Below are 17,915 nucleotides of genomic sequence, written 5' to 3' on the forward strand. Positions count from 1 at the left end.
TGACCTGACCTATGTTGACAGTCCTGAAGTTACCAGCCCTTACAGGAATTCCGATTATCTGAGGTTGTAGTGGAGCCAGTCTCAGTGGTGGATTTAGGGGATTGGATGATAATCTTAACAGAAAACATGACCATGGCCACTGTGAAGAGGCAGGGGAGTGAGACTAGTTGAATTGCTTTCGTTGACACCAACATGATTGGCCTCATTCTGTGTTGGCACCATTTCATGATTCTGTATAAAAAGGTGAGGAAATAAGGAACCAAATAGATGTTCATCCAAATTAACTGCAAAATATAAACACTGGAAATCTGCGGCTTATTATTTAATTTGGGGCTTGTAAATACATTTCAAAATTAATTTTGGATTGTTTCAGTGAAAATTGATTATAACCATATTGGCTAGTTCTTACTGAGATGAGAAAACGTGGGAAAATTGTTCCATCACCATCAATTGGAACTTTTTAAAAAAATTGGAGTAGTTAATGCCAGCAAATCGTTATAGCGTCGGATATTCGAGAATTAAGGTGAATCAGTCTTGAATCAGCTTTTCAAGGGGTTAAATCGCTAGTCCTAGCCCTCATAATACTGAAAAGCAGTGCAGCGTCTTTGCTGGGCAAATGCATTTAACAACTTTGCCTGGGAAATTAGAAATTTAATGATGGATTTATTACATTCTGTGCATCCAAACTGTTGGAATAGGGGGCAGTGAAAGCGGCCTGAACGAGAAATTGGCTTGAAAGCCAGTGGTACGCCGAGATGCTGCAATTGTATGGCGGACTGCAAGCAGTTGCCTTGCCCGAGCTCAGCTCTGTAGTTCATCCGCTGTGTGTTGGTGAGCCCTATTCACAGAGCTGGGATTTCAGCTGACTGCATGTTAACAGGAGCACTCCCTTCTGTTTTGATGTTTTGGTGGTTTCGTGATTGGTACCAGTTTCCTGCAGCCAAAACATAAATTTGTCATAACTTAGTCTTGTGAAAACTAATTGAATAAATCACTCATGACCACTTAAGACCAATTGTGACAGTTAGAGGAGAGTAATGGAACATCATAATTAGTTGCCTTTACACGGGTGCTCACCTGAAATGTCCACAGCAGAAAGCAGATTCGGGTGCACTGTATTGCTTAAGTAAGTACTTGCACGCAAACTGGTGATATAGGATCCACCTTCGTGTCAAGTACTTGCATAACGTTAAAAATTAAAGAGGGAAAGATCTCAAGTGGCTTTCAGTCCACAGTTTGATTCAGGTTTTATTATCAGCGATGGTTCTATAATAAGCAGGAGCTGTCCTGTCAGATTAGTTACGCTTGAATAGTTTTGCTTCCAACCCCTTGCTCTCCCCTCAATGAGTGGAACTGGCTGCAGCCAGACTTTTAAACAGTATTCAGCTCAGCTAGCATGAGACTGAGGGAATATTGATGTCATGCCACACAAGCCAGGGAAGGGGGAAAAAAGAGATGTAGATCGCAGACTGAAAAATCGCATCTGCTCACAACTCCATAAATATTTGAATGCTGACCTGTCAAAAAATATACTGTCTCTATCAAGCTTTTGTCTTCTCTGTATATTCAGCTTGACGACTTCCACCACAGCAGTTAATCCTCTGCAATGGAAAGAAGAGAGAATTTCGTTCTTTAAACTATTTAAGCAGAAAGCCCCCTTTATCTATTTAAATACCATTAAATATCTTGTTTATTTGGAAACATGAACTAAATTAGAGTGTTGTGCTCTTGTCTTACTGAACTCTCCCTGGTTTATTGCATTATTTAATAATGCATAAATTATTCAATGACCTTCATATCAAACAAATATTTTGCAACCTTTACCAGACAACAGTTTAATTTATGAGTGTCTTTAGGCAGCAAACAAATTAGATTTTCTCTCTCTCTCTCTCTTGCATACTGTTGAAGAATACTTCAATACATTCATTCCCCTTTTTTTTCAAGTTCAGCTGCACTTTGTGAAAATTCAAGGCTTGAAGCTGTTCTTTTTATTTATTTCTACATGGACTAACATCCCTCACTATTCCCACCCCCTTCCCCATCTCTGTTGCAGCACACGGCAGAATCTAAAAGACAAGTAAAAGTCAGTCTGCCTTTAAAAAGATAAAATAGGTTTTGTGGGATTTTTCTTTTAGGTTTTCAATGAAACAATGTATTTTATCAGCAAGCAAGCTCAAATGCCAGCACAACCAAAGTATCTAAGGTAAGATGGTCTGCAATATTTTTTTCAGCTGTACAGATCTTTTCCCCTCCCAGCTTTCTGCTGCTGATTGCGTTACTGTTCACATGGGCAAATTAGTCATGCTACTGTGAACAGTTTAAGGAGGTCTGAGTATGATTATTGAGTGCTCTCTAATCGGAGCTTGTTTCAGGAGCTTTCAGGCTTTTGTACATAGTTCAGAAAAAAATCATCAAACACAGAAAACCTGATTTCACTTCAATACCTTCTCCAATGTCTAGAATACCATTGAAAATTTGAATTCTTCCTTGTTAGATATATTTTTGTTTCATAATTTGTAATATAGATGTGAAATTGAGAATTTTTCACTTACTTTTTCCTTTTCATTGTATGCAATAAACAACAATTCTAATTTGTTAGCAAAAGAGATCCATCAGCTTCAACAACATATGACATGAACCATTTACACGTTATAGTTTAATGATTAGAAATTACCTTGCGAACTTCCTAAATTTAAGACGTGTAAGAAGTGCAATTTCCTTCTTGAGACTTGTGGCATCATATAGAACATAGAAGAATACAGCGCAGTACAGGCCCTTTGGCCCTCGATGTTGCGCCGATCTAAGCCCACCTAACCTACACTAGCCCACTATCCTCCATATGCCTATCCAATGCACGTTTAAATGCCCATAATGAAGGAGAGTCCACCACTGCTACTGGCAGGGCATTCCATGAACTCACGACTCGCTGAGTAAAGAATCTACCCCTAACATCTGTCCTATACCTACCCCCCCCCCCTTAATTTAAAGCTATGCCCCCTCGTAATAGCTGACTCCATACGTGGAAAAAGATTCTCACTGTCGACCCTATCTAAACCCCTAATCATCTTGTACACCTCTATCAAGTCACCCCAAACCTTCTTTTCTCCAATGAAAACAACCCCAAGTGCCTCAGCCTTTCCTCATACGATCTTTCTACCATACCAGGCAACATCCTGTAAACCTCCTCTGCACCCGTTCCAGTGCCTCCACATCCTTCCTATAATATGGCGACCAAATCTGCACACAATACTCCGGATGCGGCTGCACCAGAGTCTTATACAACTGCAACATGACCTCAGTACTCCGGAACTCAATTCCTCTGCCAATAAAAGCCAGTACGCCATATGCTTTCTTCACCGCACTATTTACCTGGGTGGCAACTTTCAAAGATTTGTGTACATGCTCATCCACACTACCAAGTATCCGACCGTTAGCCCAGTACCCCATCTTTTTATTACTCTTACCAAAATGAATCACCTCACACTTAGCTACATTGAACTCCATATCTTTTTAAACATCATTATTAAACAAATGGATGAATTGGCGGATTCTACCTCTACATTCCTAAGGACAGGGAAAGAAAAATAATAGGTTTATCGGCAAGAAAGCTGTTTCAATCATCGATTTTTGTTATCAGAAAGCGTGTAAATAACGTCAGGCTACCAGAATAGTGGCATGCCAAACATGCACTGTCACTACGCACAAATGAGGCTTTTTGTTAAATAGAAAGAATGCTTAAAAAGAATTTTCTGATTGAACTATTATGGGATTGGAAGTCCAAATTAACATTCATTTCTACCTAATTTGATTAAAAGTAAACTTCAGAGGTATTAATATCAACCATTCATGTCTTCCCAAACTGTGGTAGAATCTCCTTCCTACTGCATTGTAGATCACCCTTGTGAATTTATTATGATGCAGAGAGAGCCAGATTTAGCCTCATTTCTATGTAGTTCTTGAACAGTAAAATACAGCAGAAAAAGTTCCTTTATCCAGAGATGAGATAACATATTAATTTAAAAGTGTCCTTTCATTTCTTCAGTTCTTTCTCGCCCTGCAGCTCACCAGAAAAATATATTAGCAGCTTCAGAACTTTCACTTCCAGCATCCATTAAATATATTTATTTCGTTGATATATTTTTAGTGTCAGGTTTTCTGTTGTGAAAAGAATGCTTGTTCAGAAATCATTCCAATACAAAACTACCATAAAGATGATTTAAAAGCTTAGTACTTACTAACCAGTAAAATATCTTTCAGTGATCTGTGACCTTAAATGTTTAGTCAGTGAAATCATTCTGGGTGGTGCGGTGGCACAGCGGTTAGCACTGCTGCCTCACAGCGCCAGAGACCTGGGTTCAATTCCCGCCTCAGGCGACTGACTGTGTGGAGTTTGCACGTTCTCCCCGTGTCTGCGTGGGTTTCCTCCGGGTGCTCCGGTTTCCTCCCACAGTCCAAAGATGTGCAGGTTAGGTGAATTGGCCATGCTAAATTGCCCATAGTGTTAGGTAAGGGGTAAATGTAGGGGTATGGGTGGGTTGCGCTTCGGCGGGTCGGTGTGGACTTGTTGGCCCGAAGGGCCTGTTTCCACACTGTAGTGTATTCTAATCTAATTTGAATTTCATGCCAAGTTGTTTGTAACCTATATTAATAAACAAAACATTTCTTTTAAAAGGAAATATCGTTAAAGCAAAATCTTTCTAAGCAAATAGGGTTGGAGCTAGACTTACAACAGTAAGGAAAATAAACAAGAAGTATTGATTTTCAGCACTTAAACTTTACAAAATGAAACAGCTTTTATTATTCTAGTATTCTGTTTACTTAGCATGTGTGAATACTGAACAAACTATAGATAGTTGCAAATGTTGTAAATCTGAAATAAAAATAAAAGTGCTAGAAACAGGTAAAAGATCTGTCAATATCTGCGGAAGAAAGATTAGTTAATGCTTTCTTTGTACGTTCTTCAAACTAAATAAATGTTAAGAATGCCAAAAATTAATCTGCAGTTCTCAGATTTGATGGGCTACATGCTTTCCAGCACTTTTGCTTTTCATGTTGAGAAAATCTAAACAATTTTCCTCCACCTGACATAATTGGTCAAAGAAAACCTGTGGAGGCTGCTCCCTCATTTTGCAATAGCATAAAGATTATTTATCAATTCTTTTATTTGACAAAATAATTTTGTTTGAATGGGAAATTCAAAAATGACAGTTGCTATAAATGATCCTTGGCTAAAGAGTCACTTTTCCTTCCAAGAGAACAGCCTGATTAGAACATTATGAAACTGAGAAATTAAAGAAAAAGGCTTATGCTATCTCTGTTTTTCTGTCGCCTCACATCTGTTTGTGTAGCAAACTGGTACGCTTCCAGGGATTGTGAATTGAAAAGTGGTTTGGTAGCGTTCTGCAATCGTACCATGCTCCAGGTTATCTGGACATTGTTCACAAGAGTGAGTTACCATTTTGATTTAGAATTTGGCAGATGTTTTCCCCGTGTGCAAACTCACCCAATTCACGGCTGTATCCTCATTGCCAAAATAAGATCAGAGAGTCATGGGATTATGTCTTGTACCCTTTGAGCAGGTATACAAATGGTTTACAAAAAAAAGGAAAGAATAGATTTTTGTAAAAACGTCAGATTTTTTGATGAACCAGTTATTTAGCAGTGCATTATATAAAATTCATTTTGAGAAATATTGTACGAGTCTGAAGGGAATTCTCCTTTACATAAATAATATTGCTGTTCAAGTGCTCTGGTTACCGTTATAGACTCTAACCTAATCGTTTTTTATAACTAATCTGTGTTTTACTTAAATGTTGAATTGTAATAAAAAATGGTCAAAGTAATGGACATTGGCACTGGGAATTGAAATGGTTATGAGCAAGAAAATTCATATTATTTTAAATTCCTTCCACTAAACAAACTACTTATTCTGTAACAGGGATTTAAAATTTGATAGTAGAAGTATTTAAAATGATTGGGAATCAGTTACACACTTAACAGGTGAATATTAGCTTGTGAAATACTGAGTGACGTTATTGTACAAATGCTTGATCTATTTGCATCAAATCCATCTCTCCATCATTTTAATGGATACTTTAACTCATTTATATAAAAAAAGGTTAATGTCTCTCTTGAAATAATGACGAGTGGAACTTGATAGGATTGTGTTGAGCTTTTATATGTTATCCTCAATTACAGTAATTTTTAGTCTATTGTTAGGGGAGACTTTCTCCATGTACTGGATAGTAGTTAAATCATAAAGTTGTTTGTACTGAATACCTTTTACCATTTTGCTCAATCTGGAATTCAGAAGAAATCTTTAAATTTGGGGAAAAAAAGGTCATTAGCTTGAGTTGTGTGGTACAAGGTTTAAATGTAAGACTTGAGGAGCACAGTTTTACATTACATTTGCCGAGTGTAGGGTTGAATTGTAGGAGAGAGTTAAAACTGCCTTTAAGTCATGTTTTCGATAAAGAAGAATTAAAATTAAAGTGTGAGAAGCAATCTAATCCCAGTCTGAAATACTGAGGAGGGTGAGCCAAAGAAGGAATTAAAGATTGTTTCTTCTGGAAGAAGATATCACAGAGTAATTCATGACAGACAACATAGTTGAAGCACGCAGGTGTAGACTCTGCCAATAACAAAGAATTTTTCAAACCTCATGAAAATAATGAAAATTTCATGATGTCAGCATCAGCAGCCAAGTAGCTCCTGACATAACCATGTCTAGTTTTGAAATATGAAAATGAGCTGAAATCTTAAAGTGAAAATAAATAAAAGCAAATTATTTAGACATAATTAAGGACGACAAAATGTAGAGTAGTCAGCTCTTCAGTTATGATTTGGATATATCACAAATTATTATTTCAATTGAAATGTAAAATAACACAACCAGCCTTTATCTATTAACACTTGAATTTCTTTGTCACTGTTCTCACTGAGAGTGCTTTCCATTTCCTTCACCTTTTGCAGAGCATCTCAGCCATTTCTTTGGAGAATGCCCACCCTTCCCCCATCCTATCTTTTACACAAAACATAGAAACATTCAGTTCGCCATTTCATTTTTTTCTGTAAGTTATACTGCTTGTCTTTATACAGTCATTTTCCTCAAGTCACTGGGAATCACAAGATTACTGTTATTGTATATCTGTGCATTAAAATAATTTGAATATTGCCAGAATTCAGGATAGACTAAAGGCACTTCACTGTTTACACTTGTGGTCTCCACTTATGCTGCAAATTGACACTCCTTTGCACTCACTAACTTAATGCCTACTTTGATGCTCACAGCATCCTTTCCCTCTTTTTGCACTTCTCCCCTTAGCCAGAACTTAAACTGTCACAGATCTTGTTTTACCTTGCTGTTTAGAACAGACAGGTAGCCAAGCAGCTTGTAAAGTGGGGGACATGTTGCTGTATGGCTCCGTACTATGCCAATCTTAAACTTGCATTATGTGCCAGAAGCAGACATGACAAACACACTGCATGTGCTTCAATCAAATGGCCATGTCTCAAAGTCTCAAGGGAGCAGTCCTTGCTCAAGTCAAGGGAAACATCCTTCAGTGAGTTGGTATCAGCAAAGTAAGTCAAGTGCAGCTTCCAGTGCTGTTCTCAGGGCTTGAACATGTCAGTGAGCAAAGTCTGGAAGTTCATACGTCTACAGTCTGGAGAGTGAGCCACAATCAACCCTGTGGGTTCAGAGAAACAAGCCCAGGAATTGCACAAAGTCAGTCGGGGAGGTACACCGAGATCAGTCAGAGATTCGGTCAGTCAGTAGTCAGGCTAAGCATCCAAGTCAACTACAGTCAGCTTCAAAGCTCCCTCTGAAGGGAACATCAAGGAAGCATTATCTGTGTGTGGAGGGTGGGGGGAGGTGTGGGGGTGGGGTTTCGGAATATGAGGAATCAATCGAGACAATTGGAGGCAACACACTGGGATGCATTGGTGATAACACACGGAAAGGGGGGATGTGTAAGAGATAAAGATATTAGGGCATTGAAGGGAACGAGGTACTGTATTAGAAGGTCATTGACATTCAGTAACACTTTAGCTCCGGCAGAGGGACAGTACTCTACTATATTTTGCATGTTGTCTCCATGTGCTTCAGGCAAGCAGAGTACTGTGGGCAGGTGAAGAGTTAAGTAGGTGGGTTGTTTGGAAATGTGGGGAGGTTCAGAGCTGATGGGGAAGACTACTAGGAAATATATATATTTGGATGTTCACTGAGGGTAAGAGACTGAGACTTGCTGCATGAGGAGTAATAGAGAGCCCAGATATGCAAGGTGCACACTCTGTGGCTGGAACTCCCATGGCGCCTTTTCACCTCTGGACTGTCCTAAGAGGAGACTTCTAGGGGACTTGTATCTGGTTCCTCACTCAGCTGGCTGCCTACGAGTAGTGGCCGGTCTCCTTGTGAGGAAGGAGCACAGAGAGAGGTCAGAATGCCTCATTATCCGGTCACTTTGCTGTTAATGCTGAACACCATTGACCAAAGTGCAGGTTTGAGTGTGTATTCAGCAGACTCTGGGACAACTGGTCCTGGTGTCCGAATGACACCCCCTGTAAATGGAGGGACCCAAATGACCCCCTGTAAATGGAGGGACCCAAATGACCCCCTGTAAACAGAGGGAACCTAATGGCCCCCTGTAAACGGAAGGAACCTAATAGCCCCCTGTAAACGGAGGGAACCTAATGGCCCCCTGGAAACGGAGGGAGTCTAATGGGCCCCTCTAAACGGAGGGAATCTAATGACCCCCTGTAAACGGACGGAATCTAATGGCCCCCTGTAAATGGAGGGAATCTAATGGCCCCCTGTAAACGGAGGGAACTAATGGCCCCCTGTAAACGGAGGGAACCTAATGGCCCCCTGTAAACGGATGGAATCTAATGGCCCTCTGTAAACGGAGGGAACCTAATGGCCCCCTGTAAACGGAAGGAACCTAATGGCCCCCTGTAAACGGAGGGAATCTAATGACCCCCCTGTAAATGGAAGGAACCTAATGGCCCCCTGTAAACGGAGGGAATCTAATGACCTCCATTAGGTCATTTTTTTTTTTCAGAGGCATCCAGGCACTCGCAGGCTCCCAATGACATTGCTGAAGTCCCGTAAACTTTATATCAGCCTGTCTACTGCCCCTGACAAACCTCCCCACCATTAAGTGTATATTAATAGTGGTGTTAAGAGGAGGCAGGCATAATGGACAATGCTTCTTGTTTGGTTGGTTTCGGCATTTTGGATCTCTCAGGATGTGGGCATCGCTGGCTGAGACAGCATTTATTGTCTGATCCTAGTTGCCCTTCAGAAGATGGTGGTGAGCTGCCGCACACATTATAGGTAGACCAACAATGCCTTTTGGGAAGGAATTCCAGGATTTTTATCCAGCAAAAGGAATGGCAATATATTTCCAGGATGGTGAATGGCTTGGAGCACAACTCGCAGGTGTAGTGTTCCCATGTATCAACTGCACTTATCCTTCTAGATGGAATTGGTTGTGGGTTTGAAAGGGGTTGCTGTCGAAGGATATTTAGTGAATTTCTGTAGTGCATCTTGTATACAGAACACACTGGTGTTACTGAGCATTGGTGGTGGAGGGATGGATGCTCATGGATGTAGTGCTACTCAAGCAGACTCATTTGTCCTGTATGGTGTCAAGCTTCTTGAATGATGTTGGAGCTATACCCATTCAGGCAAGTGGGGAGTATTCCATCACACTCCTGCCTTGTGTCTTGTAGATAAGCTTCAGAAGTCAGGCATGTCATCACTTGTGTTGGCTCCTTCGGTTTTATTATTGGCCGCTTTCTCCTAAAATGAGCCAAAGGGACTGAGATGGAAGTGGCTTGCCAGCTGTTAGTGCTGGTGAAGATGGGGAAAGATGGAAGGTGGTGAGGTGTCCTGACTGAGTGAGTAGGCAGTGCAGTGGGAATGCAGGGTTAGTAACTATTACCCAGGTAGCAACCTCTGATCAGGCGAGCACGGTCTGTTGAAGGCACCTCTTCTGCTGGTCTTCATGCAAGACGTCAGCCTTCTGTACCGCCCGAACCCCACGAGGTCCTCCAGGTCCCTGTCCATTAGGTGGGGTGCTAATTTTCCATTTTTTCCCATGTCAAAACAAACGGTACAGGCCAGCTCCAGACTGCCAGCACTTGACCAGGTATAACAATGCCTTTTAAATATAATGCCAGTGCCAGGCATCCTATGATGTACTGACAGTGCTGAGTACTTCTGCCCAGAGCGAGTTGGAGATTCCAATGTGCAGGCCACCTTAGGGGCATGATACATAGTTAATGAGGTGAGTTTGTGAATAAAGTGTGAGAAAATGTGATCAGCCTTGTTCCGAGATACCCTCCATGAGACTTACAAGTTTCTGGTCAGATTCAGCCTATTGTGTGTGCACAACATCGTAAATGAGTATCTTGATATAATACCATCCTCCCCTTCCTTCTCCATAACCTGCACATTGTTCCTTCTCAAATAATCATCTCTTGCCCATTTGAATGCCTTGGTTTGATCTGCCTCCACGACAGTGCATTCTGAACCTGAACCACTCGCTGTGTGAAATCTTTCTCCCCTACTTCAGATATAATTTATTTTGCAAATCACATAAAATTCGTGCCCTCTCCTTCTTCATCCTTTTATGAGTAGAAACACTTTCTCTCTGTCTGCTCTGACCAGATTTCTCATCATTTTAAAATCTTCAATCAAATCTCCACTCAGATTTCTCCTCTCCAAGGCAAACAGTCCTAACTTATAGAGTTACACCACAGGAACAGAGCCTCCATTCCGACTCATCCATGCCGACCAAATATCCTAAATAAATCAGTCCCATTTGCCAGCATTTGGCCCATACCCCCGGGACCCTTCCTAATCATATACGCATCCAGATGCATTTTAAATGTTATAATTGTACCAGCCTTCACCACTTCCTCTGGCAGTTCATTCCATACACTCACCACCCACTGTGTGAAAAAGTTGCCTCTTAGATCCCTTACAAATCTTTCCCCTCTTACTTTAAGCCTATGTCATCTAGTTCCGGACTCTCCCACTTTGGGGAAAAGACTTTGTCTATTTATCCTGTCCATGCCCCTCATGATTTTATATACCTCTGTAAGGTCATCCCTTAGCCTCTGATGCTCCAAACAAAATATCCCCAGTCTATTCAGCTTCTCCCTATAGCTCAAATCCTTCAACCCTGGCAACATCCTTGTAAATCTTTTCTGAACTCTTTCAAGTTTCTCAACATCCTTCCTATAGCAGGGAGACCAGAATTGCACACAATATTCCAAAAGTGAACTAACCAATGTTCTGTACAGCCACAACAAGTCCTCCCAACTCCTGTACTCAATGCTCTGACCAATAAAGGAAAACATACCAAATGCCTTCTTCGCTATCCTATCTACTTGCGATTCTACTTTCAAGGAGATATGAACCTGCACTCCAAGATCTCTTTGTTCAGCAACACTCCCCAGGACCTTACCATTAAGTGTATAAGTCCTACCCTGATTTGCCTTTCCACTGAGCACCTCACATTTATCTAATTTGAACTCCAACTGCCACTTCTCAGCCCATTGGCCCATCTGATCAAGATCTCATTGTAATCCAAGGTAACCTCCTTTGCTGTCCACTATACCTCCAATTTTGGTGTCATCTGCAAACTTACTAATCATACCTCCTAAGTTTACATCCAAATCATTTAAATAAATGACAAAAATCTGTGGACCCAGCACCAATCCTTGTGGCACACTGTTGGTCACAGGCCTCCAGTCTAAAAAGTAATCCTCCATCACCACACTCTGTCTTCTACCTTCAAATCAGTTCTGTATCCAAATGGCTAGTTCTCCTTGTATTTAGTGTGATCTAACCTGGCTAACCAATCTTCCATGAAGAACTTTGTTGAATGCCTTACTGAAGTCCATATAGATCATATCCACCACTGTGCTCTCATCAATCCCCTTTGTTACTTCTTCAAAAAACTCAATCAAGTTAGTAAGACATGATTTTCCACACATAAAGCCATGTTGACTATCCATAATCAATCTTTGCTTTTCCAAATACATGTAAATCCTGTCCCTCAGGATTCCTGCCTACAACTTGCCCAGCACCAATGTCAGGCTCACTGGTCTGTAGTTTTCTGGCTTTTCCTTACCACCTTTCTTAAATAGTGGCACCAGCGTTAGCCAACATCCAGTCTCTGGCACCTCATCTGTGGCTATCAATGATACAAATATCTCAGCAAGGGGCCCAGCAATCACTTCCCTAGCTTCTCCAATCTATCTTTGTAACTGAATTTTCTCAACCCTGGAACATTTTTGCAAACCTTCTCTGCATTCCTTCCTAGGTATTTACATCCATCCTTGAGTGTGACTCCCAGAACTACACACAGTACTCCATCTGAAATCTAACTAATGTCTTATACAGGAAGGGCACAGTCTCTTTACTCTTGTATTTGCTGCCATTTTTAATGAAACCTAGAATTCTGTAGGTTTACTAATCACACTCCATCTATCCTGACACCTTTCTGACTTATGCTTATATACACCCATGATTTTCTGCTCCAGCACAACCTTTACAGTAGTAACATTTAACTTCCACTGTCTCTCCCAAGTTCTTTCTACAAAAAAAAGTATCACCTCATAGCTCTTTGCAATGCATTTCATCTGCCCACTCCCACTATTTGTCAATTTTCTCTTGAACTCTACACTGTCCTCCTCACAATTTGCAATGCCTTCAAATTTGATATCAGCTTTGTCTGAAAAATCATGTCAGTTTTATCTAGTAGCTCAGTACCATGCTTAGCTTCTGCTTTCACCTTTCAGGAACAAAGTCAAAATCAAAACTTCAACCAAATCATTAGCTTTGCTGATTAGTACAAGCCTAAACAATTTAATATCACACAATGTTTAGACCCGCATAGAGAAAAAAAAAGCAGCCCTTCTTTGATTTACAATTACTGGTACCTTCTCCAAGGTTTAAGATGCATACGGCTGGGAAATAAGCTTTTTGTAAGCAGTGGCAACATCAAACATTTCAAGGTTAGGTATTAAATTAATTGGAGCACAATAAAACTCTCTCCCTTTATTCCCAACAATGTACCTTAACCGCCAACCATAGAAGTATGCCCCAATACACCAGTGTGTTTTTTTCCACTTCCCATACAATCCATCCCTGTAGCCCATTCTGAGTGAGATTGCCAATTCAATTAATGCCATACAATGGGCAGTTCAGTTTTTTTGGATTTGTATCCCTGAGAAACCAGCTTGAGATTCTGCCAAACTCAATTCACTTATGACCCTTATATCCATCAGAGAGAAGCGACTTACATCTCACCACTCTGATTTTGTTTCAAACCTCCCAGAGGTGAAAGCCTAGTTTGCTAACCCCTTGCACTACCTCCTCCATCTCCATTGACTTGATAGATGGCACCTCAAAAGACATGTAAGTTCAGTAAGAGAAAGTGATACTTCTATTAAATGATGACAAGGAGGTTTAACTGAATTAAAATGATGAATGAAAAGTGATCTGATCAATATATCAAATCAGGGAGTGAATATGGCACATTGAAGTGACAGCTAAATGATAATTCCATTGAATATTTGAGGACAATTACTATTCATACATGATGAATTTTAAGCCTGTCTTTTCTGATAATGTGCCATAGATTTGTAAATATAGCATATTTTTCATTCAAAGGTAGAAAACATTATTGCTATCGTTACTGCATGGAATCTAATAGATTTGTACGGTGTTCCTGTCTACAATTGTAACAAGATTGTGAAACTTATTTGGACAAATGTCATTGCTAAGTATTATAGAGTGAGAAGGATGATGTAAAACACTTGTAGCATTTGTTCAGTTATCCATTGTTTGGTCTTTTGGGCTATTTCAATATAATTCAGATTTAGCTCTCACTCATGCAAACCTTTGTTCAATTTATTTGATAACTTTCAGCCTTTTGCTTTTTTCTGAGTTAATTCAGTAGCAGAAAGAGGCAGACATACAACTCCACACCATTTTTGTACAACATGAACATTTCAGCTGATCCATAGGGAGAATGTGGGAATCTCCAATCAGCAAAAAGCAAAGCTTTGTCATAATACTTAACTGATGAAGAAGCTGCATTGTTAATTGTCTAACTCTTTTGCCATCACATCAGAGCAACATCGCATCCTAACCTGGTGTTTATATAATAACTAACCAACTGGAAGAGCTGGGATGTCGGGAACAGTTTTACTTCATGAGCCTTTCAAAGGCTGAAAGAAATGTCACCCTCAATTTCGTCACTTGAATTCTCTTTAATTCACCATCTCTTTAAATGTTACCAAGATAGAATTTGCCACTCTTACCATTTGCTTGCTCCCTGCATGTTTTCACATTTGATCTATAATATGAATAATTATACAAAATAGCCTGATCTACAAAACTACCAGTATGCTGATGATCTGGCAAATTAGCACAAGTTCTTAGCTATGTGAATTCAGCAGCAATACTGCAATGTCTTGTGTTGTGTTTACACTGCCATTTTTTTAGCCGCTGTTTTGGTGTGATTTTTAATGTTCATTACTAAAATATAAACTATTTTAAGGACCCTCCTTTTATTAGTTATTATTTCCATGAGATGAGTTGATGTCAAATTCTACACATTTCTCGTTACTTAGCTGCTATCAATCTATGACCAACTCCGAATAACACTCAAGTCAATAGACACAGGTCTGTTACCACTTAGCGACAAAAGATCACAACACTGAATTATAACTTGTCCCTTCTCTTACTGCTGGAGTTAGATTTCAACATTATTATGGAAGAGGTCAGGGACGGCAAATCACCTCAGATGTGTCACACAAAGTTATACCAATATTTGTTCTGTTTTAAGCTTTCAACCTGCCACCACACAGACTCATTCAGAATACTGCTATCTTTAAGGTTATCCTGGCAGAAGTGTTGCTTCCCTAGCATACTTCCATTAAAAATAATAAATCTCTGGTGTTCAGTACATCTATTAACTCCATGACATTGCCAGTTTGTAAATCACCTCCTTGCACTCACCTCTTTAATCAGGGGATTATGTTGAAAATGCATTACTAATGCAACATAATTTCTTTAAACTATAAATAGGGATTATTACTACTATTAGCTTTGTGAAGCAAAATTGTGATCTCATATACCCAATTATAATTTCACCACATTTTGTTCTCTCCCAAGTGTCATATATTGACAATAGGTCAATAATATACAGATTTGACTATTGACTACAACATACATTCCTTCACTTAAGCAGAGTCTGTCTGGGAAGTTCTCCATGTTTTTTCTTGTTCAGTGGATTATCCTTGATTTTCAAACATTGATTTTAAAGTGCCTCAACTTGGACTTAGATTTTAGCCATTTCCCTCGTGTCACCTCAGTCACAAGATGCTGACAATGGGGGTAAGTTGCAGCAGAATTAAAGGGAGATCTAACTTGGTGATTGGATGAGGATCTATTGTTGCTCCATGGGTTTCCCACAATCCCTGACCATGAGAACATAAAACATAGGAGCGAAGCAGGCCATTCAGCCTATCACGTCTGCTTTACTACCATGAAGAATAGAATAGGCTTTGACAGTCTTCAGCTTCCATCAGATTGCCCATGCTCCCCGTCTCCTCTGTTAGTCCACTGTAACAAATGAACCCACATTTGTCCTTTTACTTATCCCATTGTTAATGCTTTTTAACCTTGCACTGTCACCACTTTTTTATTATTTGATCTCTCCGGCCCTCCACCCTATCACAGACTTTTCCTTTTGTTTATTTTTGATCCACTTCCCTCCCCTTTTCCTGCCTCTTAAAATCTATAACATTTTTGCCTTCCTGCAGTTATGATGAAAAGCCTTCAGCCTAAAACATCTGTTACAAGTAAAGTCGAGCTTGAATGATTATTTTACTTATTCAATGAGACAGTCTTTCACTGAACACAGTCATAAAATGCTGTTTTTAACATTAAACAGACACTTATTACATAAAAGATGTAATAGAATAAACTAAACTGTTTACAAATAAGACAACTTGAAAAATTAGAAATATACTGAAAAATATAAATCCATATACAGAGGAACCTCGATTATCTAGCATTTGATTATCCAAATATCGGATTATCCAGCAAAAAATGCAAGGTCTTTTCTAAACAATGTTATCCGGCATTTGATTATCCGGAATTCGATTAACTGAATGAAATACTCCTCGTTTGTGTCCTTTGGATAATCGAAGTTCCTCTGTATTCCAACACACCCTGTAACAGGAGAGAAAGAGAGAGAGATAGATAGATACATACATCCCTTTTGTATCACATCTATAGGACGAGCCTACCTGTTTCTTTTGGTTCCCTGTCCTCAGAGTTTGGTAGTCTTTTCCTCAATTAGTCACACAACTGAGCTTCGATTTCCTCAGCTTTCATTAATGCTGTCAGGGTTCTCACGAAATAATTCTGGTCTGAAAATTTCAAAATAAAATCCTTATGCTGCATTAACGTATTGCCTAACAGTTTAAAGCTAAACCTTTTCTTCATGAGAAACTGTTTCACACATCTAACTTCTATTCAGACTTCTGTGATCCTGAAACAGCAGTTAGCACTGTTGCCTAACAGTGCCAGAGACCCGGGTTCAATTCCCACCTCAGGTAACTGTCTGTGTGGAGTTTGCACATTCTTCTTGTGTCTGTGTGGAGTTTGCACATTCTTCTTGTGTCTGCGTGGGTTTCCTCCGGGTGCTCCGGTTCCTCCCACAGTCCAAAAATGTGCAGGTTAGGTGAATTGGCCAGTGCTAAATTGCCCGTAGTGTTAGGTGAAGGGGTAAATGTAGGGGAATGGGTCTGGGTGGGTAGTCCTTCGGAGGGTTGGTCTGGACTTGTTGGGCCGAAGGGCCTGTTTCCACACTGTAAGTAATCTAATCTAATCTAAAAGGGTTCAAAGTTATCTTTTTCCCCCTAAGCAAAGAAAACAATTCCTGATACTTCTAAGCTCTACCAATTTAAACAATTTCTCATTATCACCCCCAGGGTGTCCTTCTTTTATGCTAGTTTCAAAAAATCATGAATTCAGAAATACTGACAAGTTAATTATTAAATCCTTTCATACACACAGACCTAAATCCATATGCCACTAGTTCAAAATCTAAATTCGAGAATAAATGATGTTCTGCTTGTATTTGAGATTTCCAGTAGGTAAATACAATGACTCATTTCTACCTACCTCGACACTGTCCTATCTCCCCTAGTCCACCCCCATCATGGCTGCTCCCACAGCCACTTCCGCCCATCACAATTCCTCATGCACCACACGTGACATTCACTTCCGCCCCTCACATCATCGCTGACGTCACACGCTCAGTGACTTCTGCCCTCCCTACGGCTGTGTTTGCCACCACTTCCGCCCCTACCAATGCCACTCACCTACATTCTGCTGACATGTCCCCCACAGATTCCACTGTCACCATCCACACCCACCAGAACCCTGAGGGGAACACCACACCTGCTCATGACCCCACCTCCATTCACCCCATCACAACACCCACTCCAGTTACAGGCTCCGCCCCCACACCCAGCTCCACACCCACACCAGGTCCCAGCTCCCAGCCCTGCTGAGATTTCACCATCCCTCCAGACCTCCCCCTCACTGAGGACGAATGATCAGTCCTCAGCAAAGGACTCACCTTCATCCCCTTCCGTCCACGCATCAATGAGTTTAATACACGCCGTGATGTTGAAAACTTCTTCCGCCGCCTCCGCCTCCGAGCTTACTTTCACAATCAGGACTCCTGCCCACCTTCCGAGGACCCCTTCGCCCACCTCCAACACACTGCATCCACCTGGACACCCCACGCTGGCCTATTACCCGCCCTCGACCTCTTCATTTCCAACTGCCGCCGGGACATTAACCGCCTCAACCTGTC

General features: G+C 40.5%; 1 long non-coding RNA gene across 1 annotated transcript in view; it reads left to right on the forward strand.

Moving 5' to 3' along the window:
* Positions 1 to 1,900: 1,900 nt before the first annotated feature.
* Positions 1,901 to 17,915, forward strand: part of LOC122555570 — a 142,656-nt gene continuing 126,641 nt past the window's right edge. The window contains exon 1 of the long non-coding RNA XR_006313308.1: positions 1,901 to 2,203. This is a non-coding gene — a long non-coding RNA (uncharacterized LOC122555570). The remainder of the gene's footprint in view (positions 2,204 to 17,915) is intronic.

This window comes from Chiloscyllium plagiosum, chromosome 12 (genome assembly GCF_004010195.1).
Source record: "Chiloscyllium plagiosum isolate BGI_BamShark_2017 chromosome 12, ASM401019v2, whole genome shotgun sequence".
NCBI lineage: Eukaryota > Metazoa > Chordata > Chondrichthyes > Orectolobiformes > Hemiscylliidae > Chiloscyllium > Chiloscyllium plagiosum.